This window comes from Bombus flavifrons, chromosome 1, assembly GCF_040668555.2.
Source record: "Bombus flavifrons isolate JBK064 chromosome 1, iyBomFlav1_principal, whole genome shotgun sequence".
Classification (NCBI taxonomy): domain Eukaryota; kingdom Metazoa; phylum Arthropoda; class Insecta; order Hymenoptera; family Apidae; genus Bombus; species Bombus flavifrons.
Genome location: NC_138442.1, coordinates 2,977,967 through 3,002,920, shown reverse-complemented (window position 1 = coordinate 3,002,920; position 24,954 = coordinate 2,977,967). Strand labels below are relative to the sequence as shown.

The 24,954-nt window shown below is 34.7% G+C and overlaps 1 protein-coding gene and 1 long non-coding RNA gene across 2 annotated transcripts in view; both read left to right on the top strand.

Annotated features, from left to right (window-relative positions):
• Nucleotides 1-13,638, top strand: part of LOC138184219 (uncharacterized) — a 36,205-nt gene extending 22,567 nt beyond the window's left edge. Inside the window, exon 2 of the long non-coding RNA XR_011174289.1 lies at nucleotides 13,139-13,638. This is a non-coding gene — a long non-coding RNA (uncharacterized LOC138184219). The remainder of the gene's footprint in view (nucleotides 1-13,138) is intronic.
• The window catches only part of LOC138184159 (kielin/chordin-like protein), a 252,414-nt gene that overhangs the window by 46,392 nt on the left and 181,068 nt on the right, over nucleotides 1-24,954 (top strand). The gene's annotated exons all lie outside the window — the stretch shown is intronic.

Sequence of the window (24,954 nt, the reverse complement as noted above, 5' to 3'; positions counted from 1 at the left end):
ATGCCGCTATCGGGAAGTTTCTATGTTCGTCTTCCGCAAGTTGCAACAGACATTTTGTGACGAGATAAGGCGCTGGCGTCAGCCCGACTGTGCTTAACTCGTACGTTAGGAGCGGATCTTCGTCGTCTCTCCGCAGGATACGTTGATAACAGTGATCCTCCAAGTGGATCACGAGTCTCATCGATACATCTTTTCGATATCTCCCGCCAACGCGTATGCGTACATGCGGAATCAAAGGAACGTTGCGAAGGTGTGGTGCTTTGTACTCGATTTTTCCGACCTATGGGAAACCATTCGAACCTTTCTGCTGGAACTCGAGAGTTTGTAAACCGCGTCATGCGACAGGTAGAAACCTCGCGCGTTGATCGCTTTTACGCGCGCTATAAGCCCGAGTATGCGATATTTGTTTATAATCGCGGCGCACTGTTCGTGTTCGAGTTTTCGTTCGAACGAAAGAAACCGATGCAATGCGATTCCCTGATCCGGGTCTTCTTCTCGTTGGACAGTGATGCGACGATGTAGCGTCCGGAGTTGTCACGTTGATCGTGTCGGGCGAAGCAATCCTCGTAAATTTGTTCCTCGAATGAGGAATGTTACCTGGTGCGTCACTCTTCCACTTTCCAGAATTTTGTCATATCGAAGACCAACGTGATGACGAATATCTTTTGCGTCGCTCTTCGTCCGACTATCGGTACGCTCACCCCGATGATCTATCCCAGCTGTATTTTCTACAGTATGAGATCCGAACCATTTGGAGGGAATAGGTCGTGCTATCCGATACTGAAGCACGTCAGTGTTGTGTTGCAGCCAATCGGCATATCGACAGGGGGTGGACGATACAATTCCGGGTCGGATAGCTTGAGATTTGGCGGTATCTGTAACCTCGAGCGGTCGGCCTGCACTTCGGGAATCGATTTCGCAATTTTCAAAATCCTGAAGAACTGAAGAACGATTGCTCTCGTTCGAAATTCGACGAGCGCAATTTGATTGACACCGATGGCCGTGGATGCCCCTGTTCATGGCAACCGTAGTCTCGTTGCGAGATCTTCCGCCATGAAGCTCGAACTCGATCACGTATCGACAAGCGTGCGTCATGGTATCGGTTTCTTGTCCGGCCGAGTACGTATATGTGCGCAGCCGCCATCAGTTCGTCTAATTCTGAGTGATCGTATGTAATAAAAGTTACGCCGCGTCGTCGTTGGAAGGGCTGTCCGGATTGAGATAACTAGGTTAGTTAATCCCTGTCTGTTGACGTTGCGATGTAACCTCGTGCTGTGCGTTCGATCGCGCTCGGTGGTTGGCTGGCTAGATTTGAGGCAGTTGCGGCAAAATTCAGTCTTTTGAAACTGCCTTTATACGCCGTTCAGCGGACAGGTCAACTAATTTCGACGTATTTCTTGAACGACGTTAACTACGTCTTGAACATGCGTCGCTTGCTTTTAAGTACGCGAATGCGTTGATCGCTACGGATATTCGCGGATAAAGACATTTTCGATTCAGAAGACATTTCGGACATCTCGGAACATGTCGAAATCGAAAATTACAAACGAAATGGAGGAGGTGATGCAGTCGGTAACCGGTAAACCGGTAAATTGCAGGATACGATCGATAACCGAAACGAGCTTACCTCGACCTGCGAACGTTTGCCTTGCTTTGTTGGTACGAGATGGATGCCTTGTCCCTCCTCGTGTTTACTTCGATGTTGCTGACTGCTCTCCTGTTGCTCTCGTGATGCGCAGGACCTTCTACATCTCCTGAAGCAATGATCCGGCTCGAGGGCCTAAAGAAATGCGCGTGTCTGTGTGTGCGTCAGGTGTCGATGACCTTATCTGCCGAATTAACCTTGGGCAACTGTTTCACGAGGGAGAACAGTGGTTGAATGACCGAAGAACAATCAACGACGCTAAGGGTAATTTTTCTCTAAACGATGAAAAGATTTCCAACTGTCTCCGACTGCTCAGACAAGATTCGCGAATGATAGTTCAGAAAGGTTAAACGACGCGTTATTCCACGAATGCCTGACGACGATGGCTGCGATTAAAAGGCTCGCACGAGGCTGTCCACCGATCGTTCGACGGATTAAACGATGCTTCATTTCATGAAAGTTTGGATGTGTTGACGAGTCGGAAAACGCGGATGAGACTGCTCTTTCCGAACGCTGAGGTATTAAGCTATTTTTACTCCGCGTCTGGAGGAACAGGCATTGACGATTCGAAAGCTAGAACAACACTGCTTCTCTGAGAATGCTGGAAGACTAACGATTCTCACTCCACCACTGGTGGGGGAGATGTTAACTAGCAAGGCCCGAAAATATGCATGATAATTGGTTTTTAGCGAACGCAGGAAAATGGCCAATCGACATGCTCGCTCGCTGGGTGTTATTCACTGTACTTTCATGCGATCGAAGCACGAAAGATCTTTTTGGGGAAGAGCGCGAGCGATACCTGCAGGAGCCTAATGCTTTGATATTAATCGGGCAAGGATCGTGGTGATTCTTCCAGGTGCCCTCCATCGATTAGATCGTTACAATTAGCTGTTATCTTTTAACAGTAATCACGTTCGTAACACGCTCGACTACTGAGAACGTGGCAAATTAAAAGTAGTGTCACGATTATTGAAAGGGGTCATTTTAAGTGCCGAAGTCTCGTTCCCTAAAACAGCCACCTGATTGCGAGAGTGAACGTCGTAATCACATTTTCCACGACAATCCTAACGTTTCTTGTTTCTCTGGATCGAACAGTTTCTGCTTTATCCATGTACTCGGTGTCGAGCTCCTAATGTAAATATGTATAGAGAAAAGACGTACAACGTTGCATGCTTGAGGTTACAGATTTCTAATAATTGGATTTATGAAACGAATTGTGTAATCAGAGTTAATAGATGTTTTCATAATCAATGAATTAATAACATAACATAAACATAATAACGATAAAATATATACAGAGTGGTTGGTAACTGATGGTACAAGCGGAAAGGGGGTGATTCTGCGCGAAAAAAGAAGTCGAAAATATAGAATAAACATTTTTCGTTCGAGGCTTTGTTTTCGAGAAAATCGACTTTGAATTTTCGCTCGGTACGCCTGCACTTTATCACGTCTCGTTATAACGGATCTCACTATAGATCGTTGTCTCGATTAACGTTATTTTTAAAATTTTTAAATTTTTAAATTTGTATTCTATATTTTCGACTTCTTTTTTCGCGTAGAATCACCCCCTTTCCGCTTGTACCACCAGTTACCAACCACCCTGTATATTTCACAGTAGACTGTATGATGTAACTTTGCTTAAAAAGTAAAAGACGCGGATTATTTCAAACGTTTCAACATATCTTGCAAAATGAAAATATTCCAGATAGGATAATTTAAATAAAGGAGACTGTACGAATCATATACATAGTGATTTTATACTGTTTGTCGATAATATATTTCCTTAAACAGAAAATAAAATCGCAAACGGAAAAGTAATATATAAATTCGTTCAACATTTAAGAATCATGTCTGTCTATACAACAAATTGAATGAACATATGCTTGAAATTCTGCTGTCTCAGAGTTGTTTCGCTGTTTAACGACGAGCGCCTTAGGACCAAGAATCGGAGGAAAGTCGCGGGGTTGCGCAAGCGCTCGTGGACGAAATTAGCGATTCAATTTGGAAGTTGCGGGGGAAAAGAGAAACTCGCGAGAACAGTTTAGAGAAAGTTTGTTCGTGGTTATTTGAAAATTAGCGGGGAAGTTTATCGGACGCAAAAGAGAGGGAAGCGAAAAGGAAGAAGTCTTGTGCGAGGTGTAAGAACCATGAGGTTTTCGTGGTTGCTTCCAAGAAACGGACAGCAGGTCTTTGGTAGTTTTGAATCGTTCCAATTTGAATTTCAAGTTGGAACTTGTGGGGAAGAAGAGAAATTTGTAAAAACATAAGAAAGAATTCACTTTTTATCGTTTAAAAACATTTCGGCATTTTTTAAGCTGTTAACAGAGGAAAACAAGCGAGACGGTATAATAATTTCCTTGTTTAACAGTCGTTTACGTTTTTCTTTTTTTGTTTCATTTTTCTTAAGGATAAAATACCACATTTACATTTACGAAAACTAAAGTTCGTCTAATTAACATTGGTTTGTTTTATTAATTTCCAATTTCGTGATTTTCGTTAAAGATAAATCGTGTGACAATTTACATTTTCATTCGCATTTGCAAGGAATAAAGCTACACCTAACTGGAATTGATTCGTTTTGATTAATTTTCAATTTCGTAACTATAAAAGTTCCTAATTAAAGGACAACTCTGTTAACAGGTTAATACAGAAGAAATAACAAAGTCGACTGAAAATTAAGTAAATCTGTTTATCGTTGTCTGGAAGTTGAATTGTTTATAAAGCTGCTTGGAAAGTTCCATAACGTCATTAAGAAATGTTTAGTTTAGTGTTTCATATTAGTTTGAAATATCATCAGGAAAAGGGAAGATACACGTTCTTTAAAAAGAATCGTGTTTTCGAGGATAAAAACTCGCATGAAGAACATTTATTTCAAATTTGTGAAACGATATCTTTCTCGTAAAAAGAGACTTGCATTTCGCTTTAAATGTGCATCTAAAAACTTAATATTAGGGAATATTTCTTTTTTATTCTTCTTATTTTTTGAATAATTACTAGGATACTGCATGGAAATTAGTCGATTCTTTTTTAGGTGCTTTATGGGATATTTTATTCTGCAAACATGGCCACATTCAAGCAGGCTATGCAGTTTCAGAGAGAAAAAGAGAGAGGAAAGTAAAAAAGCTCGCGTATCAGTGAAAGCTCCAGCTTCATCTCGATTGTTGCGTGCTACTAGAGAGAACGAAATTTTTTCTTCCATTTTTCCCTAAACTGCAGGTGGAAGCATACAAAAGGTACACGGATTACGTAACTACGCAATTGTTTTGTCTTTGTTGCATTCGCCATTGTTTCATATTTCTAGCAAGTACGTGATTGTCGTCCATAAAATTAACCATAAGAATTCAACACCACATTGTTTCGTTCTTCCAAAATATTCATTTTGATTTAATTTTTCAGTGAATTTATGAATAGACGTTTTGGATGTATTATAAGTGTGTATACAGGGTGTTCCATTTAAATCGATTCCTGCGAATATCTTTCAAAAGATTTTATTCGCGATACCGCAAAATGTTTCCAACAAAAGTTAAATGATTTCGAGAGGGATGCAATTTTATGTTAATAGTTTTTTTCGAGATGAAAACGTAGATAATATAATAGTTTTCAATGAAACTATATATTTTTTAATGTATTAATCGATCCGTTTTGGCATTTCCTATAAAAAGTTCTTAACTTAGTTATATCGGAAAATCATTAGTTTAGCAGATATGTTAACTTTTATTTTCTAAAACCTATCGTGTGAAAGAAAAGGAAAGTAGTAGACTTCTCTGACGTATATTCGTATGTCCTGTACTAACGAAACAGCTACTGACGTCAAATTATATCTCTTTCGAAACGATTTAACTTTTGCTCAAAACATTTTTCGGTATTATGAATGGTTTCGGAGATATGCGCAATTAAAGCTTTTAAATTGTTTGATCGGTTAATGCTCACGTTTAATCCTTTCACTGTTCGACTGATAGGTGTGTGATATGGGCACGCCGAAAAGTACAAGTCGTTGGAACTTATAACGCACGAGTGTTTTAATATTATATATATAATATTAAATATATAATTAAATACAACTATTTAGATTAATACGTATGTATTTTATGTTTTAAATGTTTAACGATGTAATAAAATGACGAAGAATTGAGAATAGACGATTTAGAAAACAATTATTTTTTCATTTGCAAGACCTTCTGCATCCCTGGCATCAGATACAATGAATAAATACACATTTTCAAGCTTTTATAGAAAGTATATATTAATAGATACGTACGTATAATGGCATGTAGGATGTGAAATTTATAGGACCATATTTAACGATTTGCCCAAGTAAAGGATTAGAATCTATCATATGTGGGACTACCTACTAAACAATGAGTGACTAATTCTGCATAAAATCCACATAAGATAATTTATTGTAACGCTTATTGTAACGCGCTTCTGTTTTAATAAACTCTGGAAGGGTTTAAAGAAATAAGTGGGCAGTTGGTAATTATAAATATTGATCATTAATAATCGCTAAATAATTAATTGTAGCACGCATATGATTTAGCACACTGGCATAAATCTGCAAAATGTACTTTTTATATTTTCTGTATATATGTATATGTATTATAGCTGCAATATTTTCAACATTTTTTTACGCGTCATCTAGTTAACTAATTCTTTTAACTTTCTAAAAAAAAAAAAAAAAAAAAAAACGAATCGTTTGATCTAATGTTAAAAAATGTTATTTTGTTTTAGATCTATTAACCATAAAAGCTGACTCACGCTTGATCTTGAGATTAGATTCAAATATTAATTTCACGACAAAGTGAATTTTAATAATAAATTTTTAACCCAGTTGACGATTAAATATCTGCTTTAATAATCGCAAATTGCAATTACTCGTCGATTAAATAGAGATTTAATGGTGGTATTTGATGGTAAAATATTCCAATCGAAATTGCTTGTCATTAATTATATTAAATATAGTCCAATACTCATATACACGTATATAGTAATTGTATTAAATATAAACAAGATATATAAATAAATTTGTAACATTAAAGGCAAGATAAATATGTTAAATTTGCAAAGAAATTTTGTTGCATACAGAAACATAAATTATATGGTAAACATTCTTATCTCATAGCCTGTCGAGTAAAATTTATTCCATGTTTCCTTACTTATAGCAGTTGCTTTGTGATTTATGACAATGTTACGATATTCTTGTGAATTTGAATAACGTGACATGTTTTGTAGCTAAAACCTAGATAATGTAATTGTCTGAATGCAGCATAATCAGATGAAATATACATACAACACTGCAACGGATCGAAATAATGTTACACATGACAGAATCGCATGCAAATTTTCTCATCTAAGCCTGCACATTCTACATTTCTCTTTCAGAGGAATATCATCAAAGGTTTTGATGTTTTATTCATAAGACTATAAATATGACATAATTAAACTGTTTTTGCATTATTCGGTCAACGATTTATATCATTCCTTAAGAAACATTTCTACAAAGTGTGCTTGTTTAGCTATAAAAATATGATTAAGCACACAGTATTTATTATTAATTTTTTACCCCAGGTAAGTAACTGGTTAATAGTTGCTTATTAAAGATTTACACTTAATATATAAATCGGAACTTGTTAACAATCGAATAGCTCTCTTTGTTGTTGACAATAAACCGTTGATAAGTAAAGTTGTATACGTTTATTCAATCTTTTTAATTGTTATTCTATATTAAATAGCATTTTTCAAATATTCATTATAATTACGTATTTCTGAAAAGATACACTCTAAGCAGTACATAGTCTCACAAATAGAATGACATTCAGAAGTAGTAAAAAATTGTTAGGTTTAATAATACAAAATATTAATGTGATCCTATATTCGATGAACGGAGAAGTGAATTAATTAAGAAGCTACAAAATTTAATTTTTTTCTTCCATTGTCACTAAATATTCCATTTTCAAAATTGACTACAGCGATATGTAATCTTATGTATTCGTTTCCCCAAAATTGTAATCTAATAATATAGAAAAATGTATTGTAATTTTAAATAAACTAGTGTTAATTTTAAATTAATCAAAAATAGTCTAATATAATTTTAACTGAATAAATTTGTATTTGTAACTGTAATTCGTCTTTCAATTTGGGAAATGTCCTACAAAATAATTTCCTCGCAAAGATTTAAATTACTTCTATAAAAGAAAAGAAATCATTTGATTTAATAATAATAATAATAATAGTGACCATTCCATATAGAAGAAGAAATTATAACTTCCGTATCCGAAGTTTTCTTTTCCTTTTTTCCCCAAAATGAACATTCACAATTCCGTACTATGAAACATTAATTCTGCAACAACTTAAATTTCCTTCGTTGTCTAAAACAATTACGTAACGTAATACCAACAACTACGTAATATGAAAAATTGCAACTCGAATAATCTAAATTTCCTTGTATTACAAATATATTTTTTTATCTAAAAATCGACATTTACGATTCTGCGGCACGAGAAATAAAAATCTAAATGCTTTAAATTTTAAGAAGCAAAATGGTAAACTTTTGCGAATTAAAATGTAAAACTTAAATGCCTTAAATGATCGTTTCATATCACAGAAATTAACATTCAAGTAATGTAATTATCATACAGTTTTTGTTTTATTTCCCGCAACAAAAGTTAATCTTACTAATCCCATTGAAGGAGAAATCGAGACCCAAATATTCCAAATCTTCGTGTAATCGTTTTATTTCTTTGCTCAAAGATTATCACTAGCAACCCTATATGTGTGACACGAAAAATTGAAATCGAGATACCTGAATTTTTTATGCAACTTCTCCCTCTCCTTGCAACTTTTTGCTTTTTTTTTATCGAGAAATCAACATCAGAAATTTCATAGCTATGAACGATAGAACCCTAAATATCTGGGATTTTTTTATAGGAAATCTTGCTCTCGCCTTTTCAAGCTTCCCGAAGCAATCACAACGAAAAATGATCGGCTCTTGTGGTAAAAGCGCGTGTGCGGTTAATCGAGCGCGAACGATTGTCCGTAATGAAAGCAAAAACGTGCGAAGCCTGAGCGCTTTCAAGGGGGTTTGACGTATTAAAAGGGCACTGTATTCTCCTTATACGCGCGGAACGAGGTTATACGAGTGCCTTCCAATTACAGGCTCACTTGACACAGATTGTCGTGTCTGAAAGTTCCCGCCGCCTGCGACTTTAACTGCCACCGGAAATTAGTCGGCGACAAGTATCGCGTGGCCGTCCGCACGCGTGCAAAACGCATTAAAGTGATTAAATAGTTTATGGGAGTGGTGTTACTTCGTTCATTCCTACAATTTAGTTTAATTCATGATCTCTGCGAGGTGTACGACATTGTGTCGCGATTCTAAGCGAATGTATGACACTTGGAAGACTGCTTTATACTCGTTTCAGGATAGAAAAGACTGCAGCAGCTTGAAAATGAAAATCCTCGGGAAACTGTTTTCAAATAAATGGTGCACGTAAATCCAGTTATTGCTTGTTACTGCTCCATCCTAAGCTAAATTTTTCTGGATCATTTTCCACTCAATTGCGTTTTTCTGTTCTTAACGCGTTGATCGCCACGATGCCCGTATTCGGATGTCAGCAAAGTTCCTGGTCAGGCCACGTAACTTATATTCGGGTGTCGCTTGTTTGACTACTTGCAAAGGATCGTCCTACATTCCTACTTGTAATTACACTTGTGTATGAAAATATATTTTCTACCTTACAATTTATCCACGCGTTTCTCTGTTTATACGTCTAATAACCCCAACAAAAACAAATCTATGTACGCTTTGTCCATACAGATATTGTATCTACTCTGCTCTAGTTACGCACTCTTTGCTTGCACATGCATTATAATCTGCTTTAAGTTACATGTGTGCCTTTTTTTTTTACACAAATATTGTATGTACTTGTAAAGCTGAAATAAGAAACAGCGGCGGGTCTTATGTTTCTGATCTTGAAATTTGAACGATGTGAGCAGGTTCCGATAGTTGTTGATTTTATGCAGCCAACGTTTGCATATTGAAATGGGGAAATTGGTTATTGGAATTGCAATAGGGTAATTATAATATTTAGTGGAGTAGCGGTACTGTTTGTATTAACCTCATTTGTGGCGATATTGTGCTTGTAATTGTTAATGTGTGTAAGATATTGTTTATTCAGAGAAGGTAATATTTGGTAGAACAATAAGATTTTATGCATATTCTTTTTATACTTTAGAAATATTTACTAACAATGGAAATGTTTATATTATATTATGAAACATTATAAAGTTTTATTTGGATAGAATTAAAACATTGTTGTTTAAAATTGATAATATTAGGTAATTAGTTACTCAAGCATCGACAACTGTTCGTAAAAGTATTAATATCTGATAGATTCAATATTTGATACTGATATTTTACGTATGAGCAATACGCAGTTATATGCAAACAGGAATTAAGAAACGAAACGAGGATGATTCAAGATATGCATACTGTGATAATTGAAAATATTAAAATTCTGTTGAAATAAAACCCTCTTCGTAAATGTTCGTATAATACAGATATTTCTGTATGGTGACTTAAATTCATTAGATCACCATGTCGATGCGAATCAAATTTAATTTTAATTATTAACTAAATACACAAAGTAAACCAATGATTAATTAACACTAACTAAATAGGTAAACTAATTAATTATCGATAATACAAATAATGTAATTGCTACTGCCACTTCTATAATATGGCACTGCATTATTTTTGGTCATTTCAATTTAGATAATTGAATTTGTAATAATAGCAATAACGATAATAATAATAATGATACAACAGTCCTATTTTCATTTATTATTCGAATGTTTTAATTGTTCAGTGTAAAAGATGAAACCTTCGCAATTGCAATAAGCCTAACTTTATGTAGCATTGCTGTTGTAAATTAAATTCATGAGATTTTTCACTGCGTTTGTAAAACAAATAAGCATATATTATTTTGTCAATGACATATTTTAGATTATTTCGATATATTTGATATTACACAAACACAATATTCCGGATACATTGAAGAGAAACGTAAAATTTGGTTTGAAGGCATTAATAAACAGTGACGAAAAGGTTCAAATTTTTCTCCTAAAAACCATTTCCAATAATTGATAAATATTCTGCGATATTGATAATAGTTACTTTTTGATTTATGGAAGTGATTCACCGTGTTAAATGCAATTGAATAGTATACAGATGAATATAATATCGAGCCTTCACACATTCATGTTCCAGATATTTTCAACATTGACCTTTTTTATGTGTGTAGTGTACGAATAATGTAATAAAAGGATATTATAACTGAATAATTTCGCAAACGAAAAAATTGTCAATAATAAATCATTATTTGTCCACGAGATCAAATAGGTTACATTAAATAAAAAATTTATCGGACATTTATGGAATAATGATTTAATTAAATACATGTATATGTTGGGTTCACATTATGATTAGGGTTAGGGGCGTGAAACGAATCTTCGTTTCGATTAGACATTGTTGTTATGGAATAGGGGAGATATTTACTAGTGAAAATATGATTATTACAGAATTTGACAAGTAACCGTGGTAATTAGATACTCGAGAATCTAATGACAATGATCCTAGGTTCAATAACGAATCCGCGGTCAACGGGATAACAAAATGCGCTTTCTTCCAAAGTCCAAGTTGTACCCAACTTCCTTGTCTACGGTTCAAGTATTACTGAACTAACTCTTTGTTAAAACGTAGAATATCCACCGAGCGTAAAGACGCTATGTAACTCGCTAATGTGACCTCACGAGAGAATAACTTTCCGTCGGGATGATGCTGCAGAGGCAAACTATGATGGGGTGTGTCTAAAGACACGAGATCATCGGATTCGTGGAGAGATGCCTTCGTTCGGAAAGTGAGGGAAATTGACGTTGCTGTTAATTGGTCAATTTCCATGTTGGTGGTTAGAGAAGGATGCTAGCCGCCCTTGAGGGAAAGTTGCTAGTAGGAAGCGGCGTTCGTGAGAAAAATACATCTTCCCTATCTTCTCGTAGTTGGGACAAAGACAGTTTGTCTGTTTGAAGGATTTTAGTTAACTAAATTTTAAGATTTATAACGGGTCCTCAGGCTAGCTGATCATGTACTGTGGAGATGCGTCGACATCTGGTAAGAATAGGACCTGTGTGTGGCGAGCCACGGGACAGAAACCGTTGGAATGTTTACTGTCGCGTGCCGCTATAACTATTTCTTTTTAAGGAGAGCTATACTACTACTCCATACCTTTGTTAGGCGAAACGTTCATCCCTTGACCGCGGCTACGTTCGGCGACTGGTTGTCGCCTGGAGCCCAAGCTCATTATCACAAATCTCGAACAAATACAATCGGATCGAATGACGACAATTGTTTAATTACGACTATGGTAGAATCTAGATTACAATGTTAAGGGATTTTCCCAAAGTTCCAAAGGGAAGGCTCCGGTGTCCTTTCATCTCCGACATATATATATTTTCATTCGGTATTTGAAATCTCATGCCAGATTTATTTCAATAGATTTTCTAATTGTTATACTTCGAAGCAGTACTAAAGTTAATTAGAATACCAAATATATTTTTATTAAATCAAAATAAAGTTAATTTTACTAATTAGTAATAATGAAAGCAATGATGACAAACAGTAGCAAATATGTGATCCATTACCATTATCCACTAATCATTCAAAGATGACATAGGTAATTCGTTTCAGAAGGAGGTAAATGTCTGCGTTAAATGACTTAACGAATAAAATAACCCGTGATCGATTTTAGATCTAAAATGCATAATCAATTCATCGTCATTTATTAGCAGCAGATTTATTATCGGATTGGTAAATCAAATTATGTTTTATCTCTAGGTAATTGCTTACAAATCAATCTCGTATAATACATGCTTGTTTTGAACACGCATACAAATACCTATAACACGGTTTATCTAATATGGTGGTTGGTTTCGGTGACACGCCGCAATTTCTCTACTTTAATCAGACTTGTGATAAATTTTGCTGTGACAGGTTTACTTTTAATAACGTGCCAATTGTTAATATCACGGTTCGTGCAGATTAAAAACTTTTGACAATTAAATTGTAACACTTGTACGAAAGAGAAAAGCCGTATTTGCATCGAAATTGGACACGTGTATGTGCATATTGCATTAAAGAGACAACATATTCAAAATATATGGAGCATGAAGTATTTAGTTGAAATATTAACACGAAGAGAATAATATAATACAAAACAATTTGTAAAGTGTCATAAATTATAAGGGACACATGTATCTTATACAGGGTGTTATGTAACTGGTGATACAACCTTGTAGAGGATGATTCTATGTGAATAAATAAGTCGGGAACATGCAATAAGATTTTTTCATATAACGCCTCGTTTCCGAGAAAATCGAGTTTACTTAAATTCAGCCAAGTACCAACTAGGGGTATTATTTACTAGGTTATTATACAAGGAGCAATGGAACTAGTAAAGGAGTGTATAAAGGAAAGAGAGAGAAACTGGGGAAATGGCCAAGAAGGGAAAAGAGCAAGAAAGAGAAAGAAGGGACTAGAGGAGGTGAGAAATGGAGGGACGCAGATAGAAGCAAGAGAGGAGCAAGAAAGAATGACAGCAGACCAAATTGTAGAAGAAAGAAGAAAGAGAGAAGCAGAAGAGAGGGGGAAAAGGATAAAGTTATCCAAATATAATATACACTACAGAAATATAGCCAAAGAAAAATGACCAAAGTACTTAGGAGGGAGGATGAAGTGGAAGGACAGAAGAATACTGGCAAGATTCAGATGCTGAAACGAGACCAAAGCAAGGGAATACTGGAAAGAAGAGAGAGAAAAAAGATGCAGACTATGTAGAAGGAAAGAAGAAGACCTGAGACATGTAATGGAAGAATGTGAAATAATGGGAGGACCAAAGGACATAGGAAAAACGCCAAATGGGACTGGAGAAGGTTTAACAGAACCGAAAGCAATAATAGAGAAGAGAAGGGTAAACGACAGGAAGGATGCACAGCAAGGAGTCTAAAGACCAAGGTTGCAATAGTTTGTAGTCATTAGTTGCTAATTTGTAGTTTTAGTTTTTAGAGATAGAATAATTAAGGAAGTGCAATATAATAGAGTGGATAAGAGGGGAGGTAGATATATAAGAAGTGAAATAGGTATAAGAGATGTAAAACAAGGAAGTTCGTCCAAAGCCAAAAGGTACGGACTAAGCAATGATAAATAAATATACAAGGAGAAATGAGTAACAATGGTAAAATAAAAGTATCGATTTTCAAGAAAATTAAGTTTATGTTTAGTTAAGAACTGGTTTGGTACACGTGCATGGTACATATTCAAATTTATTTTTCTCGAAAAGAAAGCATCCTATTAAAAAGTTGTATACTACATTATTAACTTAATTTCACGTGTAGCTTAACTTCCTGTCGGTTATTTACTCCTCTTCAGTCCAGGATTAGTCGATCTTTTTGAAAACGAAGTTTCATATGAAAACACTCTATTCTACAGTTTTGACTTTTCTTTTTACGTAGAATCACTTTCTACCTAAAAGCACAAAAAAAGATAAAACAACGCTTTGTCTAAAGTAGAATGTTGTTAATTTCCCTAAATATTTCTAATTGGGTTATGATAGTGTATAGTACAATTTTACTGAAGTCAACGATTCGTCGAATTACCTATTATAAAAGTTGAGTCAATAAATTAGCATAATACAATGAAAATATTTTTAATGAAAGGATAAATAGTAGTTTATTTAGCATCTGAACAAAATTGAATAATAAATATTTTTGAATTTTAATATTGTAGATAAAAAATAATGAAATCTAATATAAACATAACAAAATTCAATTTCATTTTCTTATATTTTCATTCGCGTTTACATTTTTTCAAAGTTACAAAACTATTGTAACAAATGCTGTTACTACTATCACTACTATTATTGCTATTTTAACAAATAAGAAATACGAACAACAGCGAAATTTCGAAATTAACCATCCATTAATGATCCAAACATAACGAAATACTTTTAATTGCGATAATTCATCAGCTTATAATTAAATATCTTATGAAACTCATTAACCTCTTTATCAGCTTCGCTTATTGTATTTTGTAATTTAATATTTTTCAATGAGATTGGTTACTGTTGTAGATTTAATCTCGGTACCTGATAAGAAATAAATTTATCGAGTAAAACTATTTGATTGTTACAGATTTTGTCGTCTTTTGCTCGTATATTTACATCTGTTTGAGGCTTTTCATAGATCGTAGATGATTGAAACGTTAATGTTACAGATATATCGTTAAGAAAAAATGTATGAAATATTGCTGGAGAAATTATCTCTTTCATTGAAAATTTAATCCATAAATTGTTTTATGACGAATTGCTTCTTAGAAGCTGCATTTTATGCGACTTTTAGGTGGAATAATTTGCAATGCGGACAGCTTCCATAGCCTTCTTTAAATATGTAGATTAGTAATTCGTTTTGATCGTCATGAAACTTTTTGACAGCAGAAATATTCAATATTCTGTACCAGACTATAGAAGAATATATTAATAATAAAGATGAAAAATTCAGCTGTGACTGAATAATCGGATTGTCCTGATAGATCGACAGATAATCGCGAGTGACAATGAATTATATCGAAGAAGACTATAATACAAACTTCGATTAAGGCAATTAATTTCTTTCGTTTCGAAGAGTAAATACGACAAATCTTTGCGATAAATTTAATATGTACACTCTTCAATGTCGATGTCTTATCCTTAAAGTTTGCCACTTTTCACATTTGATACGAAATATTAAACATTTCATAAGTCAATGGAGGAGTGCGCGGGGAAGTTAGACGAAAGAATTTCTGTAACTTTTCTCAAATTTTCGAGCCATCCATCCCCGAAACGGATTACCCGGCGTAGACAGGTATAATGCGACTGCAATTTAGAAGAGATTTCGTTGGTAGCTTATGAGCCGACGGCGTGCAATCCTCTTGTTTTTTCCGCTTTGTCGAACGGTTAAAGCGACCGAGAAAATAGGTCAGCGGCACATTGCGAAATCAACGGTCGAGCTTTATGAACTGCTTTATGAATTTCTATATTTTTGCCGCGCGAAAAACTTCTCCTTTCTTCTCTCCCCTTTTACCGCAAGAAATACCAATCGACTCGAAATTATATCTTCCGACTTGAATAGAGAATTCTGTCGCGTCAATCGGTTTTTAGATTCCCGTTTATAGAGATGGAACGAGTGATCTGTGGAATTGAGCGAATTTTTCAGAAAACCTTGTCTACCGCAATTCAGATTTTTCTTTTATGACGATGAAAGAACTAATTTTCAAAACGGGAAATTTGGTGGTAATGTCGATTTTTCAGAATCAGGAGTTCTAATTGATTAATTAACTCGATACAGCGTGAGTGTTAAATGCATGTCCATACTTCAGCAGGACGAATGTACGCGCTGAAACAACGTGTTATGACTGTAATATGTTCCATATAACCATAGTGACCTACGTAGATTACGAGTTCTGAATGTTTAAAGAAAATGTTTGAAGCGTCCACCTCGTGTTGCAACGCACACTACTGCATGTCTTATCATTCAGTTCTGTACCTGCTCGGAAATACCAGATATTCTTCGGATGGTCTCAAATCTATTTTCTACCCTTTCTCTCGGACGATCTACATCGTTCAGCTGCGTTGAATATACGATAGATTTTACATATCCTCGAAACAGATAGATTAGATTCAATCTAGACTATGGTAGGACAAAAAGGAAGCAAAGCAAAAACGTCGAACGTTTTCTTTAATCATCCACAACTCGGAAACTGAGGCTGCACGTACAACACACGTTCGTATTTATTTTAGTGTGTAGATTCGCCTCCTATGAAGTATGTATTTATAGCACAGTCTGTACGTGGACGCGTCCCAAATGTGTGAGCAGGTTGACGGAGGAAAGTAATTGTAGACCAGGCACAGTAGATTATGTTGAAGTGGTCACCACTTAAAGAAAACTCTACATCTGGTCTCTTTAGTTTTCTCAAGCACTGAAGCCATCGACAGCGCATAGACAAAAGACTGCGACGAAGTCAGACCATAAACAGTAGACAGGCGACGTTGGCTTCGGGGTGTTCAGTTATTGGGTAACACAGCTAGCGTGCGGATCTGGACCAGCTCAAATTGTATTCTTATTTATAATTACACTTCTATTTAAATATATTTTCTGCCTTACAATTTATCCACGAGTTTTCTCTGTTTACACATTGAATAACCTCAACAGATTACAAAGTGGACTGTATGATTTTATTAGATGCGTGACTTAATGTTCCCTAATAGGAACTGTCCCTTCTAGATATGATGCATAATATCGGCCTTCATGTCGTGTTCGATGATCAGACTACGACCCTCGAACTTCGTAAAATGGAGGACGACCGTACTCGACGAATGAATGTTCGTGACTGACTATCGTGTCCGGTGGTTGGACCTCGATTGTTGAATCTCGTAAGACGAAGGAGAACCGTACTCCACGACTCGTTGAATCTGACTCGTCGTGTCCGGTGGCCATACCATTACCTGAGGATGTCGTAAAGCGGAGGAACAACCCTACTACTCTTGATGACTGCTTTTTGGCGCCTCTGCTCTTTGTGTGTAGCGGCCAGATCACCACCTTTGGTTTCCGTCAGGTGGAAGATAACAGCTCTTGAGGATTGATTCCTCGCTTTTGCCCCGCTGTTGATCGCTTATGACGGGGGTGAAGGATAAAAGTTTGCTACTTTTACCGAGTGGTTTATGACGCTGTTAGTCGTTCAAGAGTCTTCGGGCCCAGACCCCTTTTAGGGCCCATTCTGCAGTGTTATAAATCCTTACCTTTTCAATGATCTTAACAATTTGCACTGAATAATTAAGTCAAATATATTAAATTTCGTATCATTTAGTAGCATGTACCTACTTTCATACGATTACAATAATTTGGCACTGAAAATAAAATGTAGGAATTGAGAAAAAAGCACCTCATTGAAAAGTAAAGGTGCGTGTAAAGATTCTTTGTAGCAACTATAGATATTAACTGTTTTCGATCCTTTTACATCATTTTTTATATTACAGTCTGAAGCTATATCCAGCTATATCTAAAATATATTTCAGTGTTATACTCGATAGTTATATTCTCAAATGTTTATTATGGTAATAATTTAGATGATTGTATTCTAATTCGACACTTGTAGCTTAAAGTTTCAGAATTTTTTTAAAATTAAGTAAGATGACTGAGAAGAACCATTCTTTAGATATATCAAAAAACTGTCCTGAATCGTTTTCATGAGAAACCTGTCTGATCTTCAATTTTCAAAATAAACTATTACTGCTTCCGTTATTGTTTTATGCTAACGTATAGTCTTCCAGGAATATCGACTCTGTTCTGTGAATTCAAGAAATAAAACGGGACATAATAAGAAACCTCTTTGTATCGGTTAGCTTTTATGTGATTCGAGAAATGTAACCAAGATTGAATTTCTAATGGGTTTATTGTTCATTGGAGAATGGTTATGCTTACTATTCTTCGCGATACTGCATTGTATTATTACACTATAGCGTTTCTACCAAATAGTCTATTTGTAATAACTATTGTTGTTAGTAGACTGCAAAATTTTACACAGATTAATACAATTTTTATGGACACAATTGAAGAAACAGAATTTAAATAGATCCGAATCGTTTTGCCTATTAAAAATTATAACAAATACTGTACTTTGAATATTTTATATTTTTGTATTACATCGCTTAGACAATTCGTAACGAAAATAACGAAAAATTGAATTAGAATCAGAACGTTTGTCGTGTACAACCTCGCGAGTCTTTTCTTTTAAAACAGATTCTTCGTTTTTTCTAGCAATGAGTTCCTTCAAATAGCTTTTGCAGATTTCCAGAGTATTTAATATCTTGTCTACTTCTTTTGAGTAAATTTTTGTTTTTAATAATAAGAGCATACCACATTCGACGAATGAGATAGATAGAGGTGAATATTTCAGCTATCATAAAAAATTTCTTCGATATACAGGGTGGTTGGTAACTGGTGGTACAAGCGGAAAGAGGGTGATTCTACGCGAAAAAAGAAGTCGAAAATATAGAATAAAAATTTAAAAATTAAAAAATTTAAAAATTTAAAAGTTTAAAAATTTAAAAGTTTAAAAATTTAAAAGTTTAAAAATTTAAAAATTTTAAAAAATAACGTTAATCGAGACAACGATCTATAGTGAGATCCGTTATAACGAGACGTGATAAAGTGCATGCGTACCGAGCGAAAATTCAAAGTCGATTTTCTCGAAAACAAAGCCTCAAACGAAAAATTTTTACTCTATATTTTCGACTCCTTTTTTCGCGTAGAATCACCCCCTTTTCCGCTTGTACCACCAGTTACCAACCACCCTGTATAAAGTTCAACAATGTCACGATGAAAAAAAGAAATCTGTTTTGATAGAAAATTGTGGATGTTTTTCGTTCATTGCCTTTAGTATCCGATTAGGTGCAGCATTTATTCAGTTTCATTATTCGATAAATCATTGAAATTCATTATTTGAAATCCACGATAAAAACGATCAATCCAATATATTCTATATCTAATTATCACTCTAGTTGTTAGTTTCTATTATTCATGCTACATTTAGACATAGTAAATAATCGTATTCCTATACCCTCTTGAACAAAAATCTAATTGTAAGCATTTAATTACAACGATTACAATTACAAACGGTAATTACGCTTGTAATAAGGAAATAACGGAAACAGAATCGTTTAAAAGAAAACGTGTATGCAGAGTTACTATGTATCATTTATCGGCGCGTGATATTAACAATAACGAAATAATTTTTCAATTTCAACAATAAAGCTTTTGACGTCTCTAATTAGTAAACGTGAACGTCGAAATCAAAACATGACGCACGATAATGGTGTTCTTTTATTAATACACTTTCACATTTCTCGTAACGTCAATTAAATTGTTTAACTTTTTGGAAAATCATTTTGGAATAAACATAGTTTATTTCTACAGTCCTAACGAACATGCCAAAAATGTATCAATTTGACATTGTTTCAGAATTGAATAATTTACACGAACGGTTATTTTTACATTGGAATAAAAAATAAAGTATAATATTTGTTATTGATTTCTTTAATTTAAGTGGTTAAAGAATCATGTAAACAATATAGCTATACGTATAAATTCAGAAACTTTTATACATTGTTGTTATGTGTTCTATTGTTTATATATTATTTAACATTTAATACTTCTTTATTATTATTCATATACTATATGTTATGTTGTTTATTATTTATGTATAGGTGTTCTTTATTATGTATTCCTATATTCAATGTAGCGGCTGATGTTATTATCATAAAATCTAGTTAAAGTAGACTTTCCTAAATTCATTTGAAAAGCTACGTCCAAACGATTTACCAAAATGATATAGTACTATTTAGCATATCTAAAGCTGAAATACCACACATCAAATTAATATCGTGTGGCTAGCATTGTACGATGATTAAAACATGCAGTTGGCACGAGGTTAATTATTTCGGCGTTATAAGCAGAGAAATTTAACTACGATTTATATATGACATTTATTTGTTATTTAATTCTTCGCAACTAGAATTTCGTTTGCCTACGAAGATAAAGGTATAATTGATTATCATTTTTATACTTCGTTTCGGAAATCACGGAATCATTAATTCCTATAAATATTGGATTGTTCAAAAAGTTTGTAACATTTTCGAGAATCGACTAAATCCCTTGACACGCATTTGACCAAATTGGAAAGATTATTAGAAACAGAGAATTGGTCACTATGAACTGTGTTCGATAACGGAACACTGAATTTGGACGAATATCGCTCCCAGCTGGACAATTTTAAATGAGGTAGTTAAAAGATTTCTTTATTAAGAGGTCAAGACAAGAGGCCAGTTTCCAGAGTTTCTAAGAAACTGTTGCATACTTCATTCTGAAACTTTGGAGTTCTATTCTATCTGTTACGTACTTTTCAGGAACATATAGCATTGTTTTGGAGGGAAAATAATCATTTAGTCTGAAATTATGATAGTTTTATGAGAACACACAAGAAAATATTCTTCTAGATGACAAATTTAATATCAGCAGTTGCGACTGAAGGTCCAAAGAGAATCCTAACTAATCTGTAACTCATGAGTGCAGTTGTATTCCGAATTGGAAAATGAGAGAAAGAGAAAGAGAAAGAGAAATCTATTTAATTTTTGTCAGAGGAGAAGCTAGTATTTGTAAGGGCAAAAATTACAGTTAGTCAATGTTAACACAAATCATAAAAAGATATTTATCGAACATATTTAAAAAATTTAGAGCAAATCGAATAATCTAGGTTTGAATTATTATAATTTTGTAGAATGTTTCTTTGAGAGAAATACCTTTAACATACGCATAATACATAAAAAACAATATATCATATTTATAATTAATCAGTTACCTCAGATCCGAGAAGAACGTTTTCCTGCAGAACGCATTCAAAATAGAATTTACTTTTCTTCGAGCGACTTTAGCCATCTTCCACGTTTACTTGTATCTTTTCTCACTGATGGGAGAAAAATCTAGTAGCAGTTAATTCCTTACTTCATTACGCAACATCATTATTCCGCTCTTTACGAAACAACGTTGCTGGAAAAACTATTTGAAAGGTTACAGTAAGGAGAATTTTTCAAAAGCTGATAGTTACTCGAATCAGAGATAACGAAATATTGATCTTGGACGAGTGTTACTTCTAATCATATTACAAGACAGAATTTTTCAACAAACTCGCGTTGAGCTTCATACATACTATATCGATGTAGAACCAAAAAGCAGGAAGAATTGGATCTCAGCTGGGTAGTTTAGCTCATCCGCCCCATTTCCCGTTTCCCAGGTATAATATCATCCGACTATCATTCATTTCGATCTTTACAAAACTCCTTTCATTGCAAGAAATTGTATGAGAAGGAGCTTGCAAATGCAAGCTGGAAGAACTTATTTCTGAAAGGTACGAAAATGTTCTCCAAAGAAGATAAGTTATGACACATAAACTGTGTCTAGTAGTTGAAAAATCGATTCAGATAATATTCAATATGAATACAAAGACGTATATTTGATATTATATTAAGTGCCTATACATGTGGAATTCAAATTTTTTATTAAATCGATTACAGCGTATGATAACCTACCACACAGGTCACATTACGTTTTTTCATTGCATAATCCGTCAACCACTATGAAATACAGGGTGATTGGTAACTGGTCGTACAAGCGGAAAGGGGGTGATTCTACGTGAAAAAAGAAGTCGAAAATATGAAATAAAAATTTTTCGTTTGAGACTTTGTTTTCGAGAAAATCGACTTTGAATTTTCGCTCGGTACGCATGCACTTTATCACGTCTCGTTATAACGGATCTCACTATAGATCGTTGTCTCGATTAACGTTATTTTTAAAAATTTTTAAATTTTTAAACTTTTAAACTTTTAAATTTTTAAATTTTTAAATTTTTAAATTTTTATTCTATATTTTCGACTTCTTTTTTCTTTTTTTAGTTTTTCCATCGAGACACCGATCTACAGTGAGATCCGTTATAACGAGACGTGATAAAGTGCACGCGTACCGAGCGAAAATTCAAAGTCGATTTTCTCAAAAACAAAGCCTCAAACGAAAAATTTGTATTCTATATTTTTGACTTCTTTTTTCGTGTAGAATCACCTTCTTTCCGCTTGTACCACCAGTTACCAACCACCCTGTATAATAATTCTCGTTGGAGTATTACACGAAAATTCTATACTCTACTAAATATCCTTCTAGTAAATCATATACATATTTGTGTCTGCATTTATGCATAATAACAATAGTAATAATCATGATGATGATAATAATGATAATAATAATTTCATTGGTAGGATTAGCGTTAGAACTATCGATCTTTAACCCGCAGTTAGATATATTATACAGAGAAGATTGACAGATTTTGTGTCATATTTTTAATCATATTTTCTCCTAATAAAATTAAGTAATAATTTTGTCAAAAATTCCTACATGCATTTGGCAATTGTGAAGACAAAATTTTGAAAACTGTCGCTTTTTGTGCATGTGTATGTGACTGATTTCACATCAATAGTCAATGATGTAGAGGACTTGTGTAGAGGATGGTTGCTCGTTGCTCGTTGTTGAAACCGTCAAATATATTTGAAATGATTAAATAAATAATTACAGATAACGTTCGAAAAGACGATCGTACTAACGGATTCGTTAAAACAGCGTATAAATCGCAAAATAAATTCGTTGATAACTGATCGATACTCGCGGTAGATACTCGTTGGTAATTAATTGATACTGCTTGATAACTGATAGATCTTACGGTCGCGTTTGTTTATTTATACTAGTCGGGGGAGAGCCAGAAAATTTAAATTCCAGTTTGCACGTAGCGGCGACATTGTTTTGCCCCGGGGTTTATTTATTATTACATTACGTGTTTCCTAACGATATTGATACTCCCAGCTAAAACAACATGATTTGAATCGTCCTCTAGCTCATGTGCCGCTGCAATCATATGTATTGCAAGTTTCAAAGAACTCTACGAATCGTACCATGAATTAATATCTAAAAGCCACATTAAAGTTGGAGAATCTTGGCTTTCACTGCCCCCATAGAAGTCCATAAGCCTATTCACCTTACATAGTAACGCAAGGATACGTCAAAGATATCGCTTTGTTACACACTGAGAATTTATTTCGATACGATATTTACTATTGTCACGTCGGAGACACAAGAAATCCTCGCGTCGCAGTTCGAACGTTTCACGAATAAGGTGAAGAAATTGAACTTCGTATAAGACGATGGAAATTTTATTATGTGAATGCAACAGAACGACGGTTCAAAGTGTTACAACGGAATGAGGTGTTGAGCGCTAATTTACGAGGGTTTTTATATCGAGGTTTTAGTCCCTTTGGAGGGATTATCGTCGCATGTATATCAGAGGCGGCTATTCGGTTGCTGTTTTGTTGTTATTTCGATAGCTGTGGCATGCAGGATGTTTCGTCCACTTGATTACTGTTTCTGAGCGGGTGGCCTTCTTGAGCGTGTGACACTATCTACGTTGGCTCGCGAAAGTATCTGAATTTACCACAGACATTCTACGTAACTTTGCACTTTCAAATTTCCTGTGAATGCGTAAAAATCAGCAGCCTACTGCGGTATAACATAACAGCGGTAATGAAAAAAATATTCCTTGTGACACATACAATATAAAAGATACCTCATGCTGTATTTTTTATTTATTATTGCTTAGTCATCATCTCTTATGTCTATTTCTCTTCTTATATGTCTACCTCCCCTCTTTTCCACTCTATTCTATTGCACTCCCTTAATTATTCTGTCTCTAAAAACTAAAACTAGAAACTACAAATTAGCAACTAATGATTAAAAACTATTGCAACTTTGGTCTTTAGCCTCCTTGCTGTGCATCCTTCCTGTCGTTTACCCTTCTCTTCTCTATTATTGCTTTCGGTTCTGTTAAACCTTCTCCAGTCCCATTTGGCGTTTTTCCTATGTCCTTTGGTCCTCCCGTTATTTCACATTCTTCCATTATATGTCTCAGGTCTTCTTCTTTCCTTCTACATAGTCTGCGTCTTTTTTCTTCCTCTTCTTTCCAGTGTTCCCTTGCTTTGGTCTCGTTTCCACATCTGAATCTTGCACCTTATGCTGTAATATAATATGGAATAAGTGTCCGAATGTTTTTCTGAATCTGCGTATGTAAATACAACTTTCTTCCTTTCCCTCTTTAATTCAACGTAAGACTCAAATCGATATCGTTTATTAAGTCGCCGCGATTTTTTTTCTCGTTCTCCCAAGAAGATTAAAAGAAGGAAGAAGAAATAGCTGCTTCTACGTTGCAGCAATTAGCTTTCGATTGTATTGGACCTTCTGGCCGAATGGCCTGATTAACTTAATTCCACGATAGTAGACGCCGTATCAATGTTGCGATGCGGTTTAAGTGCACTAATTTGTAAATGGTATCATGTAATTTGCACTCGACAGTCAAGTGCAATTTCCATGGAATCGATCGTCCGACACGCGTACACATTGCGTCGAGAAATGCTTTGAACAATCTGCAGCTTGTTGTTTCAGTAACGTATGCTTACACTGGATCAAACGGTTGTTTGATATCGTTCGCGAAGTTGCTATCGCCTTCTTCGTGACTATATCAATGAGCTTGTGATAGTCGGTTCTCTAAAATTTTAATCTTTCGCAAAGTTTTCGATCTT